The 13,893-nt window shown below is 41.9% G+C and overlaps 1 protein-coding gene and 1 long non-coding RNA gene across 3 annotated transcripts in view; one reads left to right on the forward strand and one right to left on the reverse strand.

Moving 5' to 3' along the window:
• The window catches only part of AKAP1 (A-kinase anchoring protein 1), a 56,296-nt gene that overhangs the window by 40,011 nt on the left and 2,392 nt on the right, over nucleotides 1-13,893 (reverse strand). The gene's annotated exons all lie outside the window — the stretch shown is intronic.
• The window catches only part of LOC148756508 (uncharacterized), a 41,319-nt gene that overhangs the window by 8,879 nt on the left and 18,547 nt on the right, over nucleotides 1-13,893 (forward strand). The window lies entirely within an intron of this gene.

The following is a 13,893-nucleotide window of genomic DNA, read 5'->3' on the forward strand; positions in this document are numbered from 1 at the left end:
AAGCCTCATCTGCATATCAGTCAAAAGATATTGACGGAATTTCAAGGATGAGCTCCCGCTGTGACCAGCTGTGGCCCTTGCCTGAGGACAGAAGTAGTGGGTAGTTTTGTATGAGATTTAATATGCATATTTTTCTTTCTCTTCTAATGCTGGCATTAAGTGTAGGAAGTTATTGTTAAAGACTGAAGAGTAGAAACTGAAAAAAGCCAAATAGAGCCTTGTGCTACCCAGCGTAGCTTCCATAGAATGTAAAGAAAGAGACAGTAATTTCTTTGAGAAGATCCTGGAGTTAACTAGTTTTCATGATGACTATGTTTCCTAAAGCCATCATTTCCCAAAGTATGCTCTTTGTAAAAAGTAGTTCCTCAGAAGGCTAGATGGTATTGCTTGAAAAAGGGTTCCATGCTGTCGAATCACTATATCAAACACCTGAAATTAATATAACTAATATACTATTATATATCATATACCAACTATACTTAAGTAAGAATAAGTAAATAAACCTAAAAAAGTTTCCATGATGAAATAAGTTTGAATGCAGGATTTAACCAAGTTAGAGAGGTTTCTTTGCAGAATTTCTTAGGACCTTTGTGAGCCTCCAAGAAAAGAATATAATGAGATGTGAAAATCTTCTCTTGTTGATGAAACATACTTTACAAGACATTGCCATATACCATACGATTTCTAGGGAGAGCTAAATAAATGTTAGCTGTAAAACATATAAAATTAATACAGGGTATTATGGTCCTAGGTTTCCATTACTTAATTTGGATTTTTCACCTAAGGAAAATTTATTTTCATGTGAAAATTAGGAGATAAGATGTAGAAAATTCAAGAACCTCTCCAGGCAAACCCTTAGAATTAATGAGAAAGTTCACTAAAGTTTCTGGATATATGATCCTTTAAAAAAATTGCTTTCCTATATACCAATGACAAACAATTACAACATTTAATTTAAAAAATAGCATTTATAATAGGACCAAAATCTACATTCTATCTAGGAATAAGTCTAATAAACTCTAGTCAAAACTTCTATGGAGAAAACTTAGAGTCTTTATTGAAAGACGTAAAAGAATTCCTAAACAAATGGAGAGAGTGCATACCATGTTTGTGGTTGGGGAGACTCAATGTGGTAAAGACATAATAGTTACCATCTTTCAATTTCTTTGCATCCTAATTAAGACATATTTCTCTTCTCGCCCTTTTATTCTCTTGTTTCTTATAACGTCCAAAAACAAAGGAAGTATCAGCTCTTTCATTGTCAGAATGTCTTCTGCTTGTTTTAGCAAGCCTCTAGTGAGTCATGTTTTAGCAGTCTAAAGATGCCTGATAACATTCTGGTAGTTATTTGTAAAGTTTCCAGTATAGTGCAAAACGGGTTTAAAGCGTATCAGTATAATACCAGATTCTATGAGCAGCCTATGCAATTTATTTGTGTCTTCCAACCACTAGATATATCTTTGGATACCTTAACTAGAAAGGGTTTTACTTGTGCTCAAAATTGCCCAGTTTAATTTATTAAATGGGGTGCAGTAGATGTAAATGAAGGTAGCTCCCTGGCTCACAACAATACTCCCAGTGGCCACATTTGTGCTACATTTCCTCTGATAATAGACTCAACCCCATGTCACAGAGGTGGGCAAGTCATCCAGGCTGGGTCCATTATGCCTCATTCCTCTTGCCTGTAATTGGACCATGAGGTGGACAGACAACCCAAGCTGGGTTGATCAAGCTTTCCTGATGGAGGAAAGAATAAAGCTAACAGGAAAAGAACAGAAGAGATAAGAAACTGAGTTTTTAAACCTCTGGCTCCAGTTACCCCTGCACTTTCATGGGTTGAAGATAGGCGCCAATACCCTTTTTTCCTTAATTTAGTTTGGTGTGGCTTTCCGTCCCTTGCAACCAAAGAATCTTCACAATAAGTAAGCAGGTGGAAGCTTCAATTCTTTGATTTCCCTAGAATCTACACAGGCTGCTGGTAATACATGCAGTCCGAGGTTATTCAGGGAAGCAGGAAAGCTACAAGTTATGGGATAGGGAATTTATTGCTGGAAGGAGACCTTACACCTACGTGGGAGGAACTGGGGAAGGTAAGGACCAGGAGGAAAGTTGAGAATCAGAGAATAGGTCACCATTTGGTCAATATGAGAAGTTAGGCACATCCGTTGCCGAAATGGAATGGCGAAGGCAAGGCTTGTGAAAGGTCAGAGGGAAGCTGTGCCTCTGGGTAGCTACGGTCCTTGTGGTTTACTGTCAAGCATCTGGCAATGAGTCGGGGGCCACTGTCAGTCAACAGGGTCAGCATTTGGTAAGGAGCGATCGGGAGCAGAGGAGAACGAGGACAAGCTGGAAACCAGACACCTGTGCATCTATCTGTAACTGCTCCTGACCTCTACAACCTTCAGAGGGTATTTCAAATACCCTCCACTTTACAAATCTCATGCACATTCCCCTTTCAGCCAGCTCTTACCTGGAGCCGTGTAGAGAAGAGGATTCTGGGAAATGTAGATCCCAATTTACTCAAATTGACATAGCACAAATTGTCCTAACTTTTACCCTGGCAGCCACACATTGAGAACTTCAGGTAGAGGTTCTCCAATAAAGAAGGGGAACTTGGCTTGACCAGGGGTTCTGCAACAGTCTGATCCTGAACCTCCAGTTACTCTTCTCATTGGGCAACTTTTCTCACACCCTTCTAGGTCCCTAGCTGTGCAGCCCTCTTCACTGTACCTGAGAGCCCTTGATCCTCCTCCCAAATCCATTGGCTCAGCCCCGTCACAATTTTTAGGACCAATTCTAACTTTAGAAAAGGAAGATTAAGAACGTTTAATTTGCTGCTCAGGGACACAGCACAAAGTTCAGTTTGCTCTGAAATCAGCTTTGACTTCTTGCCGCTTCTGTCCTAAGTTCTGTTGTCTGGCTTCTGCCTTGCTCCTGGAGCCCAAAATGCCCTTTTGCTTATCTGCTGAGCATTCCCTCCAAACTTCCCAGAACTAAATCCCTGCTTTGCTTTGGCCCTACCCAAGCCCCACCCAGGTTTGTCCTGTGAACTCCAGATGGATACAACGGTTGCTACCTGCAAACATGCTTTCCTGATACCAGCGCCTACAAGTTTCATTTCCAGTTGCAGCAAACCCATGACAGGCTTGAGCAATACCCTTCCAAGCCATTCTGAACCCTTAATTGTTTGTACAGGTGACTATTCTCCAGAATCAAAGGGTCACCTGCTTGTTGTGCATAGCCTCATGTCACATATTCACTTCCTTTTCAACTTTCACGAAAATATAACTCTCCCTGGGTGACCAGTTTTTGTGCCATACCCAAACAGCGTTTTCAGTTTTTGGAGTATTTTTTGTATAGAATTGAAGCGGACCTGTTCATCCCTTTGAGCCCAGCTCAGCTGAGTTTGACACGTAGTTATACTACATTTTCTGACTGAATTTCTCTTTAGCTTAATACCAGCATCAGCAGCAGACTTTTTTTTTCCCCAAAGGGGAAAAAAACACACATTGTGGTTATTGTTATTTGTTAATTACCTATGAAAAGATTCTGCATACCCAACCATGAGCAAAGAACCACAGAATCGCAGGGAGATGGAATACCAGTCATTCCCTCACCTAGTTCCCACACACTCAGGGGTTTAAGATGTTTGTCCTGGCAAAATGACAGGTGACTGCATGTCATGTATCTGTGGGATCACTCAGAAGTATTTTAAGTGGTGACTGGCATCCAACAATGCCAATTATCTGTTCTGTTGCTACCCTCTATCCACCTCTTGTCATGTCAGATGACCCTCATGTCTCATTTTGCTAAACAATTGCTTATCCTCAGTTACCCTGCTCCCCAGATTCTGTGTTCTGCCTGCCAAACTGGACAGCCTCCCAGCACCCACACCTGTGAGCTACCATCCCAAGGCATGCATACCCTGGGTGGGTGGGTCCAGTGCCAGGTCCCCACCCCTCCCAGGACACCTTGTGTCTTCGATGCTCTGGGTCAGGTTGGCTAGGATGACCGCCATCGCCAATGACAAATCAAGCACTGGCTATACTGACTCATGGAAATAGTTTAAAACACCTCTGGTTGCTCCAGGGACATATACCAGGAGAAAAATAAAGGCGTCTGTGAGATATCTTGGATTATTAAATCATCTCATATGAGTCATCCTAAACTCTAATAAGTTGAGCAAGATTATCATTTGACCATATTATAGCCATCAAATTAGACTATAGTTCAAATATGTGATCCAATGGTACTTTCATGCAGTCTCTAAGTCACTGGACTCCTGTGTAATCATGGTATAAAGTACCTCTAAGTCCCTTTCATAGAAGTTGAAGCAGCACACTTCTATTGTTCTAGGGAATTATAGATTTTATAATCTTTTCTCTTAGGATGTATCTTGACCACATCTCTGACTTACTTAGTACTGAGTCTTTGGTCAGGAGCCCACTGTCCCATTTTAATAGTATTCCTTTGAGAAAATCAAACATATATTTAGTTTTCATTCAATAAGTATTTTAAATATTAAATGATCCACTCTACCACTGAGCGTGTCATGAGAATTCTGCCTCTGATTTGTGCACTGAGGGGGTATGTGTATGTAGCAGATAGTGAGGGAGCGGATGGCGTGGAATGGTTATGATCCTTAGAGGAGAAGCTCTGTTCTAGGACTGATAACTGACAAGTTTCCTAAATGGCACAACAAATAGGGAGCCTGCTGGCTGACATGACCTTGAGCCAGGTTTCCTGCCCAAGATCAACACCTTTAGCTTCCCCTACTTTTCTTCCTGTGAAATTTGAGATCGTTCTTGCACTACTCTAGACAAAATGGAGGCATTTCTTCTTTCTCTGACCCTACTGAGGCTATAGGCCCTGGCATCTTTCCCCCGAAGCCTCAGACTCTTTAAGCACCCACGGCAGGCCAAATAATGCCCTCCCGAAGATGTCTACATCTTAATCCCCAGAACATACGAATATGCTATCCTACATGGTATAGGGGACTTGGCAGACGTCATTAAATTACGGATCTTGAGACGGGGAGATTATTGAGATCCTGGATTATGTGTATGGACCCAAGGTAATCACAGGGGTCCTTATGAGAGGGATGCCGGAGGATTAGAGTCAGAGAAGGAGACATGACTGTGGACGCAGAGGGTGGAGTGATATGGGGCCATGAGCCAAGGAATGTGGGTAGCCTCTAGAATCTGGAAAAGACAAGGCAACAGTTTCCCCAGATAGAAGACCAGTATCTTAGCCTAGTAAGACCCATTTTGGACTTCTGACTTTCAGAACTGTAAGAGAATAAGTTTGTGTTGTCTTATGCCACGGAATATGGGGTGACTTGTGACAGCAGCAATAGGAAGCTAACACAGTGACCCCGCAAACACGGGTAGCTAGGGAGCAATTGAAATGTGGCGAGTCTGAATTGAGATGTGCTGCAAATATAAAACACACACCAGATTTTAAGGACTTCATTAATATTTTGGATACATTGGGTTAAATAAAATACATTGTTTGAATTGTGTTTACCTGTTTATTTTCACATGTTTAAATGTAGCCACTAGAAATTTAAAATTACATATGTGACTTGCATTATATTTCTATTGATCAGCACTACTCTAGAGATTTGGATGGCTCTCACTACTGCAGATTCGGCCATTCCTGTGAACCCTGACCGGGTTGGCCCAGGCCTTCTGCTTCCATCTCATATGCCCCTGGTTCCTGTCGAGTACTCCAGGGTGACACTGGAAGGGGACATGAGCCTGTTGGCTTGGGCCCTGGTATCCCACCTTAAGTTTGTCAAACTTGAGTTTTGTGGGTTGGGTCCAGCTTTAAGAAAAAGAACACAAAATTAGGCATGGATCTTGGAACAATCTGTGTGAATGTGGGACCTGGAAGCTGAGGCTTCATTAGCCTCATTGGCCTACTAGGAAATCTGCTTCTGCCCTCTCTCCCAAATCTCCCCGGGGGTGACTCCTTTCTCCCAATCTTTAGTCTGCCAGGAATCCCACTCTCCATAGATCTCTCACTAGTTCCTAAGACAACATCCAAAGTGACCACCACAGCCCGTAACCCAGGCAAAAAGGACCTGACATATCATGAGCACAATAGATAGATATATTAAGGAACGTAAGAGTGCCCATCAGTTGGGAATTGACACTCAGTGCTGGCATAGCACAATACGTAAACCCTAAGCATTAGTTCTCATGACTTACACTGCTCAGGTCCCAAGAAATTGCTCCGTTACATATCTAGCCCTATGTCCTTGAAACAAAGGGACTGAGTCCAAATGCCTTGAAGATTTGTCAGTGTGCTACTGCTAACATAGAGCTAGACACTGCTTCAGCTTACAAGGAGGAGGAAGCACTTAAGAAAAAGACAAACCAATTAACTTGTCAAATCCTTCCTCTCAGCATGAATGCAATAGGTTCTTGCATAACAAGGTATCCTTTTCCAGTGATACATCGTTCTGGTGTTTGCAACGGTTGCAAGTGACAGCCCCCAAAATATTTTTCAACGTTAAATAATTAGTATTCCTCTTAAACTGGTATATAGGCAGAGCTAGATGCAGCAGTCACAAAACATGTGAACTGGCAACTAGATGGAGAAATACAGTGGCAACTAGATGCATATTGAATGCTAGAATTATGAATTTTAATAAACATTTTAATAAGATGTGGATCTTCCAAAAATTTACATATAACGTTCAGCTTTATTTAAATAATTGTGAAAATGTGTATAAGTCAAGATCATTACAGAGAGAGATAATACAAACGTGGAGCTCAGAGACGAAAAAGACTGAAAAAAAAGGAAATAGAAAGCAGTGTGCTTAAATTTCTAAAAACTGGAAACAGTGAAAGTGAGCAGATTTCTCCTGCGCATGACCCACATAAAATTTGAAGACAGGATTTTCAAGTTCCTTATTTAATAAAGATTACATTGCTAATCAAATGAAAATGAACAAATAAAAATCTCCCAACCCACATTTTAAAACCCTCAGATAAAATTCCTGCCAGTTTATAGTCTTCACTAAATGAAGACTTAATTGTGTATTAAAACAATGAGAACAACAACAACAAAGAATTATTCATAACAAAGTCATAACTCAGAAAGCCAAATGCAAGCCAAGTTCAGTATGGCCTGTCAATTAGCATATGAAGAAAACTGAATTTATAAAAGCTGCCGCTGAATGTGAAAACCAAAATCCTCTAAGATTTACGATGCTCATTGGATAGTGATCCTGAAAAATGGCTGTCACATCCTTCTGACAGCGTAAATAAGTCCCCAGAAAATGCAACCCAGTGCAAATTAATGATTACAATTTTTCCACTGCATGAGCATGGCAGAAAATTTAGTATTTAATTTTACAGCAAAATTATCTTAGATGGAGAAAGACATTGTCGAAATGGATTTATATGTTTTTATATCCTAATCCCAAAGATAAATATTTTGTTACTGCTATGACAATTTTACAACCAATCCTGAGGACAGTTTGGGCCCATTAAGCTGTTTGTGTCTGGAAACACTTAGGTTCTTGACTAAAGTGAGACATCACTTATACACAAAAGATACATATGGAACTACCAGAATTTGTTTTGAAAAGACTAAATAAACAGCAAAACAAAAATAATATTTGACAGAGAAAAATTATGTGCTCATACAATGTATGGTGTTCTTATAAAATAATATTAGTGTCCAATTTTGAATCAAGCATGATGATACTTTTTGTTCTAAGCTGCTGGTTTCCCCTGTGATTCTGGCAGATCCAGCCCACTAGTGGAACTTACAGTCAAGGATTCTGTATCCCAGCCTTCTCCGTGTTCTCCATGTATCAGTACTTACATACAGTTTGGTTGACACGGCTTGCCTCTCTCTGCAGGGGACCGTTGCTGGTCCACAGCCACTTGGGAGCACCCTCGTGTTAATTGAGACCTGTTTTTCCTCCTGACAGGTGGCTCAGTTCACAGCCAGGGGAGTTCAGTCAGAACCTTTCACTTTCACATCTAGCCAGAGCTGGGAACTGGGTGTGTCCTCCCAAACACTTGGCGGGAAGCTGGTTCCCAACGGTTAAGAATAAAACCGAGGCCACCCCTGCAGGGGGGATGGTTTTTAACAGCACAGTATCCCAACTTCCACGGAGGCAATGCCCATCAGATCAGCAGCGGTTGTTACTGTGGTTGAATTAATATTTCAAAGTTCTCCCTCACTTTCATCAAATTACCAGAGGGCCTCCCTGCGTACCCCCCCCCCCCTTTGTGAATATGAGTCACCCTCCCTTGGAACCAGAAAACAAAGGCAGCAAGTACAGGAAAGTTGCGTGCAAAAATGAAATGCTGCTGGACAAAAATGGAGAAAGATGGGAAGGCACATTTGCTGAGTCACATGATCCTGTATTTTTGTTCGTCTTTTTTATTTTTTTAGGATTTCAATTTTTCTCGTTAATGCGCAGTGAGAACTTGGAGTCACTTAGAGGAAATCTCAAGGTACAATCTTAGATGGTAATCATTTTCTTCCAGTCAGTCACAGTTATCTCAACCAAATCTCATTTCAGTGATTTTTTTTTTTTAATAGCAGCTCCATTTTACTGAGAAATTCCAAAGCATCTAATTTAGATTTTTCTTTTCTTCCTTTTTGCCTTCTTTTTCTTTTATCTTTTTAAAAATTAGCAGACTTTATTTTTTTTTAGAGGAGTTTTAGGTTTACAGAAAAATTGAACAGAAAGTACAGAGAATTCCCATATGCCCCTTCTCCTTCCTGGACACACTTCTCCCTATCATTAAGACCCTCCATTAGTGCGATGATACAGTAGTTACAATTAATGAATCAGTATTGATACATTATTATTAACTGAGGTCCACTGTTTACATTAAGCCTCACTTTTCACACAGTTCCATGGGTTTTGACAGATGCAGAATGTCATGGTCAGTATCAGACAGAACATGAGTAGTTTTACTGCCCTAAAAACCCCCTGTACTTCACTTACTCATTTCTCTCCTCACTCCTTCTTAAGCCCCTGACAACCGCTGATTTTTTTGACCTGCGATAGTATGTATTCCCTCTTCATATTATTCTGAAGCAAATGTCAGATATTTTATCTATAAATGTTTTAGTGTGCATCTCTGAGATAAGACTGCCTTTAAAAAAAATAACCACGACGCTATTATCATACAACATAACTAATAACTCCTTAATATTATCAAATATCTGGTACAGAGCAGGTACACAGCCAGCACACTAGGTGGACATCCCGAAGGGCCATGGAAAGGGAAAACAATGGAGTAAGCCGATCAACCAAGCCTGTCCTTTCCCTGTACCCAATTGTCTCTCCCTTTGCTAGATGCTGAGTACCCTCCCCTCTGCATTACCAAATTTAAGAAATAACAACATAGGATGTTCAGTTGCATAGTTGGATTTGAATTTCAGATAACATTCAAATTTAACAAAGCGTCCAGTACTTTATTTGGCAACCCTACCTTCCCCATCCCCCATTCATGCAGGAAGGATGCTCTGGGCCCTAAAACATACCTCAACTCCATGTGACCCTGCCTCAGGCACAGGTAGCCCCCACCCCCCAAGTCTAGACACAGAACTGTCACCAAACAGGGGCATCTAGAGGGCTGGTAACTCAGAAAGCAAAGCTCCATCTGACCAACGTGGAACAGAGTAGAATGAGCTCAAAATCCCCAAAGAGACAGGACATTTCCCATTCCCCACCCCACCCATCCACCCCCATTCCTCTCAGTGGACAGTGGCTGCCTTCTGAATCCCTCTCACGTATTTCCAGCATGTCTGGCTTTGCAGAACCCAACCTAAAAGTATCCTCTGCTTTTTTCTTTTTCTTCCTTTTTTCCCCCCCGCTGCTTTTTTGACACGTTCTGAAAGTGACTAGGTTGAAGCCAAATGAATTTGAGGAACCCAAGAGTGAGCTTTCCCTGGCACTTTTGTACAAAGCTGTTCTTTGCGTTGTAAGGATTTAAACTGGCCGTTGTTATTGGCAGTTGTTACAATGTGAATTGGGTTTCCTTCTCCAGCAGCCCTTCCAGGAATAGAAAAAACCACCAACTTGTTCAGACCCGTTGTGTCAGGCAATATGAAGTCACCAAGCACTGTCTTCCTCAGAATTTATTTTGGGGCTAACACGCATGAAGAACATATTGGTGAGCCAGGCTGCGAATCCAACTGTGTGGGAGGTTTGCCGAAGGCAAAAAGACCTATGCTCCTTGTGTTTCGGAAAAAGCTCTTTACCTGCCATCACAGGTGCCTGCACCTGGCAAATAGCGACACAATTGTTTTCATTGTATTTCCTGTGACATATGTCATACATACAGAAGAGTAAATAAGACATATATGTACAGTTTAATGCGTCATTATAAATTGGACACCCATATAACCAGCAACCATGTCTAGAAGAGCACTCAGCCCCCCCAGAAGCCCCTGTGTACCACCCGCCGTCACGTAACCCTCGTCCTCCAGAGATGGCTACTATCTTAACTTGTGGAAATCATTTCCCTGCTTTTCTCTTTAGTGTTACTGCTATTTATGTGCTGCTACACAAGCCCCTGTGTTTGAACTTCATGTAAGTGGAATTACATTGTATATCTTCTTAGTGACTCTTCCTTCCTCACAGAGCCAGGAAGGACTAGCAATGTTCTTCCTAAGTTGTTCTTAGACTAGCAGTATTTTCAGGCTTGTGGATTCAGGAGTATGCTGTCTTCACAAAATATACTGGCCTTGAAATCACACTGACCGGCATTGGCCTCCTAGCTCAGCCACTTACTTCTTAACTGGGTAACTTGTCTTTTCCTCCTTTGTGAAATTCAAACCAATTATACCTCTGGACATGAGCACCGCAAGAGAAAGAAGTCATTCTGTTCTCAGCAGCTCAGAGGGCTTGATACCTGATGAACCTTGAGTGAATAAAGGGGTTAGGGTGAGATGATGCACGTGAGGACCTAATGCAATAACTGATTCATAGCAAGTGTAGCTAAAGTCATTCTTGTCGTCAGTGTTATTTGAATATGCATCTGCCTATGGTAGGCAGCCGCTACAATGGCTGCCAAGGATCCCCACCTCCTGGTATTCCTGTACTTGTATGTCCCCTTAGAATGGACTAGATTCATTGACTCACTTCTAATAGAATGAGACAGAGGGATGGGATGTCACTTCCAAGATTAGATTATAAAAGGCCATGACTTCCACCTTGGCTCGTCTTTTTCACTATTTCTTGTGTTGCTCACCCTGGGGGAAGTCAGCTGCCATGTCATGAGGTGGTCCTGTGGCGAGACCCATGTGACGAAGGACCAAGGACTGCCAAACACCACGTAAGGGAGCTTGGAAGTGTATTCTCCCTCCAGCTGAGCCTTCAGATGAGACTGCAGCCCCAGCTACAGCTTGACTGCAACCTCAAGAAAGACCTTCAGCCAGAGGCTCCCAGCTAAGCCATGCCTAGATTCTTGACCCACAGAAACTGTGAGATAATAAGTATTGTCTTAAGCTTATTTGCTATTGGGACAATTTGCTATACAGCAGTGGATAACTGAAGCACTGTCTCTTCGATGAAAGGAATGTTGGCAATTTTTAGAGCATGTGGGAGGCAAGGAGATACACTGTTCAGATCCCCATTTAAAGATGGACTCCTGCCCAGATACAAGGAGTACAGTTAACTAATAGCCTTTGGGGATCAGCCTAGCTTGCAAGCTGAGATCTTGCTTTTCTTGGAGTGCTCTCCCCAGCCAATGGGTGAGCTGAGGTAGCGTTATAAGGACCTAGCTAGGACCATCGCAGGACCCATCTAATGGGGGGTCTTTCCTTCAGGGCTCCACGTTGGGCTGGCAGAGACTTTGACAGGTCTGCATTGGGGTCTTGTCTGTCCATGAGTGTCACTCCCCAATAAACCTTTCCATTCTCAGCCTCATCTTAACCTATGCTTCCCAGATAACCCACTCTGTAACCAAGGACATCTGCTTCATACTGGAAGCCCAAGTCTTCTAGTCAGCTCAGACATATACAGATTCTGCCCCTTGCTAGCTCTGTGCAAGTTACTTAACCCTTTTGAGCCTTTTCCCCCCTTATATGTAAAATGGATAATAAAAAATGTAGGGCTCAAATGGGATATTTAAAGAATGCATAACAGAATGCAAAGTACATTGTAAGTCCTAGGTAAAGGATAACTATTATCTTTCCACTGACTACATACCAGCTAGCCACTTTACATTTTCATAAAGTTTTATTGGAAATTAGTTCAATACATTGTCTATTATATCTATAGTAGACTTTGGACAGTCATGAGCACTATACTGATTATATTTATGAAACTCCAAACTACCAAATGCCACCATAGCACATACTATCATCCAAAAAGTAAAATAAAATACAACTCAAAATTCTACATGACTCTTTTCGATCCTTAACAGTTCTAGAAATAAAGAACAAAAACTTTATAAAGCTGTTAAATTATGCCAAAGCAACTTGGTGAGTTGCTTCTTGTTTGCTTTGGACTTTATCACATCAGAGGGCTCAATCATCTCTGAATGCCACCCTTCTAATAAACCCAGACGTCTGAAATTTAACATGTCCAAACCTGTTCCTCCCACAGTCTACCTCACTTTGATAAATAATTCCACACCAGAAAACTGGAAGCCATCCATGGCACCTCTCTCTCTCTCATTCCCCACCTCTAATCCATTATGTTTTTTTCTATTTGTTCTCCCTTCAGAAAATGCCCTAACCCCACCCACGTCTTTCCATCTCCACTAGCACCCAGCTTCTTCTCTTTCAAAAGCCTCCTAACTGGCTTCCTCTTGCATTTAGCATAAAGACCGAACTCTTTATCAAGGCTTAGAGGCTCTATATGAGCTGGCCCCTGCCCCTTCTATAATCTCCCCTCCACTCCCCAATACTCTCTGCCAAGTGTCAAGCATGCTCTTATCTTAGGACCATCCCTCAGGCACTTCCTATGTCTAGAACTCTCCTTGCCCACTCTTTGCAAGGCCAGCTGGGTTCCCAGACCGGCTCCTTCTCCTCCTTCAGGGCTGAGCAGCAACAGCACCAGCTAACTGCCTTCTAAATTATGTTTCATCACTCACAGCCTCTTCTTATTACTCTCAACCACAGCACCCAGGTCATTTCTTTTGTTGCACGCATCCCCGTTTGTCATGACATAGTTATTTGTTTAGTGAAAGTTCCCCTCACTTCATTGCTGTTTGAGTGCAGGGGTCTTATCCCTTTTGTACATCCAGGGCCAAGCCCGGTGTTGGCTACAGTACAGGCTTGGTAACTATTATGTGCTAGGTGAATTTTCTAGCTAAGAGTGTGACTTTTATCTCTAACGATTATTTTCCCCCTATTACAAAAGCCATCTATACCTTGTTGTTGTAGAAAAGATGAGAAAGTACAGATAAAAAAAAAACACAACAACTATGCTACCCACAGTTTGAAAGCCACCATTAGCCTTTAAATATATTCTTCTAGGGTATCTTCAATGCATCTCTTGCCACATCTGCTCCTAAGTCCTTTAACTTTCTGTGGTCATTCTTTCTTTCATCAGCCAAACAAAACATCTTGGTCCCCCAGCAACACACCAAGGGAAATCAAGCTTCCTGGAGGAGCTATAATGGCATCCTAGGAGGAGTAAACATTACAAATGGTGGCATTCAAAGACAAGGTCTTCGGGGAGGTCCCCAGGAGCAGGGGAAGGGCAGCGAACATGGAGACTTGCCCAAAGCTGGAAGGAAAGGGGAAACGTTTGGCTCATAATAAATGTGTTTGACTTGGTTTATTCCATCTTAGTCAATTTAGCTTTCCCAGTAATTCTCAGAACAACCTGTATCGCTGAAATAAATGACCCAGTCATATTTCAGCCACCCTGCCCAGCACGATGCTCAGGTAATGATATGG

The sequence above is a fragment of the Rhinolophus sinicus genome, chromosome 12, assembly GCF_057876585.1.
Source record: "Rhinolophus sinicus isolate RSI-liver-muscle chromosome 12, RSI-T2T, whole genome shotgun sequence".
NCBI classification, from domain to species: Eukaryota; Metazoa; Chordata; class Mammalia; order Chiroptera; family Rhinolophidae; genus Rhinolophus; species Rhinolophus sinicus.